Raw genomic sequence first — 6,351 nt, 5'->3', positions numbered from 1 at the left:
TAACTCAGAGCTAAACCAAAAGGTTGTGTCTGCCACAGGCAGACTTTTAGAGTTTAGAGTTAGAGTTTACTTTTGCTGCTTTAGAGTTTTCCAGAATATTTTTTTTGAGGATAGAATTCTGTGATTGTAGTTTCAAAGTAGGATATACCTCTTTTGACTTTGGACCAAATGTTCACCTTCGCTAGTACAGAAATTCAGAACTTTTGCATGTGACTGAAGTGCATAAAACAGTCTCCTCTGAGCTTTAGTATGTTTTGGGGGTTGTTTGTTTTTTTCCTGGGTTGTGGTTGATCCAACTATAGTAAGTAACCAGACTGGCCTAGCCTGTCATTCTTTTTTTTTTTTTTAAGCAATCGGGGTTAAGTAACTTGCTCAAGGTTACACGGCCAGTTATTTCTGGGTGTGGTGCTGAGTGTCTGAGCCTGGGATTCGACCTCCAGGTCTTCTCAACACTGGAGCCGGTGCTTTTACTCGCTGTGCTACCTGGCCGCCCAGTAGCCTGTCATTCTTAAATGACCATCCTATAGCTGAAACTATGCTCACTCTTGTATTTTTAAACATGCCCAATTATGCCGCTATAGGCCCTGAGGTGTTCTAAGTACCTGAAAATCACTTACCAAGGCTAGTTGACACTTGTGTTTCATAATCCTGGGAGATTATTGGTTGGGGGGATGGGGTGGGGAAGAGTAGAGCCTGTTCCTTTATTTTTTTGTACAAGTTGAGGGGGGGGGGCTTTTGAAAAGGAAAACTCCTCAGTTTTCAAAATATTGAGAAAATTGAGATTGTTTTCAAATTTAATTCTTTAATAAAAGGGATCTTGATGGACTGTGATTTCATTGGTGTAGGGGTCCTTGGATAATGAAACTCCCTCTGCCAATGTGGATAGGCATACAAATTACCATACAAATTATAGTTTTAGAGAATTGCCTGGGGCTTTGAGAGGTTAAGTGACTTGTCCTGGGTCACACAGCCAGTTTGTATCTTGAAAAGACTCTCCACTAGGCCTTGCAGCTTCTCCAATTCCAAGTGTAAGGCTTAATAATAAACCAAAGGAAATATATCAGGACCAATGACAGATTATTGGGGTGGGGTGGGGAATGAGGTCTCACGATCAATTGAAGAGGATAATTGGAAAAATCTTTCATATCAAGACATGTTATTTATATTTTATGCTTATTGCCATAGCCTACCTGACCTCTAAAGGTTATTTTTAGACGATTAAAGCCTACCTATCTTCCAAACCTCTCTACAGCATAAGCATTAGCAAATTTTAATATCATAGCATAAACCCCTGAAGAACATTGGCACTATCTAGCAAAATTAAATAGTTCCTAGCCATTTCTAGAATCATAAGTGATAGACTTCTATGAATATATCTAATTGAAGAGATTAGATATATCTCATTTTTGTTGTTTTTTTGTTGTTCAGCGGTTTCTGCCTCCTTGTGACCCCATTTGGGGTTTTCTTTGCAAATATTGGAGTGGTTTGGCATTTCCTTCTCCAGCTCATTTTACAAATAAGGAGCTGAGGCAAACAGAGTTAAGTGATTTGCCCAGGGTCACACAGCTAGTAAATGTCTGAGGCCAGATTTGAACTAGGGAAGATAATTCTTCCTGACTCCAAGCTCTGAACTCTCTCCACTGTGCCATCTAACTGCCTCATATCTCTTCTAGAAGAATCCTATGACTTAAAACAGTGTAAGGGTGATGCCCTGATGACTTTCTCCTAGAATTTCTCAAAGGATTTCTTTATTTGGACGTCTTTGTACTTATATTTTACTTGTACTATAGTTAAGTATATACACGCATGTCATATTCACTACAAGATTTTAAGTCTCTTGAGGGCAGGGACTGTGATATTCATCTTTGTATTCCCCATAGCACAATCATAGGCATTTAGTAAAAGTTTGTTAAATTGAACTGAATCGAATGTCTCATAACCTTCTTCTGGCTTTCTTACTTCAGGTCCAAAACTTTTGACTTGATGCAATTATAATTTAAAATTTCATTTCCTAACTTCATGAGGCATAGGGACAATATATTTTGAAGTGTCTAATATATGCTAGGCAGGATGCTAAGCACTAAGGATACAAAGGGAAAAATTAAAACAGTCTCTGCCTTCAAGGAACTTCCACTTTCTTGGGGGAAAACAGCATGCACACACATAAAGTACTTTACAGGTCCAGTGGGTCCCCACCTATAAAGACCTGGCTATTGAGGAGTGACACTTAGTCTGACTTACCAATGACCCCATCTGCTACAAGAGAGGCATATACAACTGGCCTTTGATAGTCAAGTTGGCATTTATTAAGTGCCTACTGTGTGTCAGGCACTATGGTAAGTGCTAGGGATATTAAAAAAAAAAAGGCAAAACAATGTCCCTGTTCTCTAGGATCTCATGTTTTGAAGGGAGAGAGAGAATGAAAATAACTATATACAAACAAGATATATACAGAATAATTTAGAAATACTCAGTAAAGGGGAGGCATCTAGGATTAAAGGGAATCATGAAAGGCTTCTCATAAAAGATGGATTTTAGCTGAGATTTGAAGGAATCCAGGAGGTAGAAATATATGTATCAGTTACTGTAACAGGGGATGCCTTAGTGAATGGGAGTTTTGGTAAGTTCTTTCAATTGATTAAACTTCAGGCTGCATGACTGGCATGTGACAGAGGCTCGAGGGATGGAGAAGAGAAGATCTTCATTAATTCTTGGGCATTGACCATTGGTCTTCTCAAGTGTTCTAAGGCTTGGAGAGCACAGGATTAGATGATTAAAGGCTCCTCCCTGGGGTCAGAACCATTGGTGGAATTTGTCAATGCCTGCCCTTACATACAGTTGTTTGTGGGTTATGTCAGCACCCATGAGAGACATCATATGATAAATAAACTGATTGTAGCCATTTCAAGGGTAGCAGAGATTGGGAAGTGGGTCTATTGCCAATTTGGACATTGGGATGGAGATGCCATGTTGTTTGGACACATGGTCATATGATCCCTCTAACTAAGAACAAAGAGGCTATTCCTACCTAACTGAGGTCTTTGTGTAGTTGGAGCACCCACTTAACCTAAGGTCCTTAATCTATTCCCAAATGACAAAATGGCACTCTCCCATCTCAGGGCAAGAGATTTGTCTCTGCTAACCAGCAGCTGCATTGTTATATATCTCATTGCCCAAATCAGGTATCCAACCTCCCAGAAGCCATGCTTGTAACAAATATACCTTGGAAAGGATGAGGGGAAGGGTTTTCCAGTCTAATAGTTTCTGTGATCCATTCTCTAAATAAAGATTTACTTGTTAAGACTCAGCACACAGTTGCCCTGTCCTTAAGGTCCTTTTCCCTTCAGAAAGCTTCATATATCCTGATAAGTAGCTCAGGTCTCCCTCAATTGGCAGACTTCCTTTCCTCTGAAATGATTTGGCTAATTGCTGAGAGGCACTTTGCATTCTAATAGCATGGGGGAAATGAAACTGTCACTATATTACTATGGCTAATGTGTATTTACTTGAAAGAAAAGGGATTCCTTTAACTGACTTTATGGTAATTCTGAGTCACTGGATGAGGATGAGAGAGAGCCTGTATTTAGCCCTCTGACTCTCCACAGAAACCTCTAAGGGGATAAAGATTTTTATCATCCCCTTGTTGTGGCTTTTAGGAAGGGTGATGTTTTTGTATGAGAGTTAGGGAATACCAAGTGGATGATGGTATTTGGAGAACCTTGGTATCAACTTCAAGTCTTGGAATGAGTTGTGTGTAAGAGGTTTATAACCTCTTAACTACTTTACTACAGAAGACTCTGATGCATGATGAAGAATTGTTGACTGAACCAAACATATCATTTTACTGTGGCCCTGATGTTCCTGGTGGTACTCCTTGGTTGTTATCATGCATGACCTTACCACAGAGAAAAGACCTGTGTCCTAGAGGTATCATTGCCTATTCTGTATCCCTGATATTCCTGGCATTGCTCTGGCTAATTGAATTTCTGATAGAACCTTGCATTAAGAGATCCACTGTGAACTGCAAAGACGTGGTATTGTATCAGCAATGCCATATTCACAATGCCTATAGAGATTACAAATATGCTGATATAATTATCCATTAGAAAATACGTCATGTTTGCCATATGAGGAAATAAACTAGAAAATTTATTAAGATACCAAAAGACTGAGTCCCAAAACCAGAAAGTGAAAGCCATCAGAGTAGTTATGACATTGGCACAGGTAGATAAAGTAGAAAGCACCCACATTTTCAAGCCTTTAAAACAGAACAGGCTACCTCAGGCAAAGGTCCTCCTCTCCCCACGCACAGCAACCACCCAGCGTCCTGGAAGCGCACTCCCAGCAGCTCCGGCCCCTGGCAGTCCTCAGCAGGAGTCCTTAGCAGAAAGTCCTTAGCAGTTCTAACTCAAAAAAGGGCTTCGCGCTGCCACTGCCTCTGCTGCTGCCGCCGTCACCACCACCGCCAGCCACCGAAGGAACGCTAGCTTGGCTTCCGCTTCCTCTTGCTCCGCCCCTTCCTGCTACGTCAGCAAGTCCAACGGGGCATGGAAGATCTTTAAATCCCATAACCCTTACATTCGGCCCCAAGATCTTTCATGTCCCTTACTTGACAAAAATACAGTAGGAATAATGTAATATAATGCCAAGGAAGGCAACTTCCCAGGTTCAAAATACCAGCATAGGTGCTCTCTATTTTATTCAGTGACCAACCAAGAACAGAGAAGATCAAAACATGACATCATTCAAAATACAGCATTTACTAAGTGTGATTAAATAATCTCCAAGGCCTACCCCACCCCAGGACTTTCCAATCATTCAATCAATTACAAAGTCTCTGTTCCAAATACTTCTCCACCCCTAGGCTATACCTTAATTAAGTCCACCACAAAGCCCCTCTTCTCAAATGGAGATTAGTTTCCAAACATAAGTAAAATACATTCATTTGCTCAACCATAGAACACAAAAAGGTCAAAAGTTCCCCACCTCCTGGATCACAATTGAATCTACCCCAGAGTTACATCAAGTTCAAACACAGCACTTAATACCCAAATGGAGGTCTTTTCTTCATCTTGACAGGAGGCAAGTTCTCAGCAATCTTAGTTCCTGGGGAGACAAGGCTTAGCAAGGCCATAAGATACATTGCCAGTCCCTTCATGAATTTATCCTCTGTCTGTAGAACAGTCCTAGAACCCCTGAACACATTAGCAAAGCCCTCTCCCAGGATTTCTGTAAACATACAACAAGAAAATCCTTCTTCAGGGCTTCTGAACCAACAGAAAGGCTCCCAGACCCCTGCAACAACAGCACTGTCCTTCACCAGTGGACAGTATTCATTCTGTCTGCCGGACAGTCTCCAGACCCCTGCAACAACAGTACTGTCCCTCACCAGTGGACAGTATTCACTCTCTGTCTGCAGGACAGTCTCAGGCCTTCTTAACCAAATGCCAGGTTCCAGGACTTCTTCAACAGGACAGTCTTTCACCAGTGGACAAATCTGGCAAAATAACATCAAAACAGACAGACAAAGTACCAGCAAAACAGCCATGTCTCCTCAGTCCTTGGCAGCTCAGGGGGCAGGTCTCAAAAGTCCAGGGCAATTCAAAGCGGCCACCAGCAATCTCTTAGTCTCTCTCTCTCCACGAGGTGCTGCTTCCAAAAAGAACTTCCGCCACTCTCCAGTGTCTCTCCAAATCTACGTCACCAGCTCCTCCCACTTCAGGACTTTCTTTTCACATCAACAAGCCCATCCCACAGGTGGGATTAACAAACTCTGGGTTTTAATACAATCAATTTGAAAACCAAGCCAATACAGGGGAATCTTTAATTGCCATTACTATCACAGGTATCATCTACCATAGAGACGAGATCATTGAAATCTTTTGGAACTTCTAAAGTGGGAGAAAAACGCTAGATTTCTGGATTTTGCCCTCCACATTATTTTAATGTGACTCTTAGGGGAGTAGTGTCTTTTTCCTTCTTTTTCTTTTGCCTTTAGTACTGACTATGCCAGGACTGTCCTGAAAGCAGCAGTTAAATTGTAGAAGGTTCTCTGTAAGCTCCCTAGGACCTTATCCCCATGGGGGGAGGTATGCAATTCATTCATTTCCAGGCTTTCTTCATTTCCCTGGAATAGGAAGTAATTTGCCATAAAAAAACAACAAAGCTGTCCCTGGGACATGATAAGCTCCTTCCTCATTTTATGTAGTTTCCTGGTCCCCTAAAGTCATAAAAATCTCAGCCAAGCAGAGTTTGGGTAACTCAGAGTTGGTGGACTTCTGAAGACTTCACCAGTCACCATAGTCTTCATTGTTGACCAGGGCCACATGGAGAGGAGAGAGGCTACATCCA

The 6,351-nt window shown here is 41.5% G+C and overlaps 1 long non-coding RNA gene across 1 annotated transcript; it reads right to left on the bottom strand.

Annotated features, from left to right (window-relative positions):
- Positions 1–4,662: 4,662 nt before the first annotated feature.
- On the bottom strand, positions 4,663–5,674 carry LOC138176657 (uncharacterized). The gene is made up of 2 exons (XR_011172357.1): positions 5,372–5,674; positions 4,663–5,338 (listed from the first exon to the last, which is right to left on the bottom strand). It is a non-coding gene; the product is annotated as an uncharacterized lncRNA (long non-coding RNA).
- Between the last annotated feature and the right edge of the window lie 677 nt (positions 5,675–6,351).

This window comes from Petaurus breviceps, unplaced genomic scaffold, assembly GCF_028583685.1.
Source record: "Petaurus breviceps papuanus isolate PSGF00001 unplaced genomic scaffold, PetGlider_PUasm1.0 90064, whole genome shotgun sequence".
In the NCBI taxonomy this organism is placed as follows: domain Eukaryota; kingdom Metazoa; phylum Chordata; class Mammalia; order Diprotodontia; family Petauridae; genus Petaurus; species Petaurus breviceps.
Note: the sequence above shows the minus strand (reverse complement) of the source record. Positions and strands in the feature narration are given on the sequence as shown.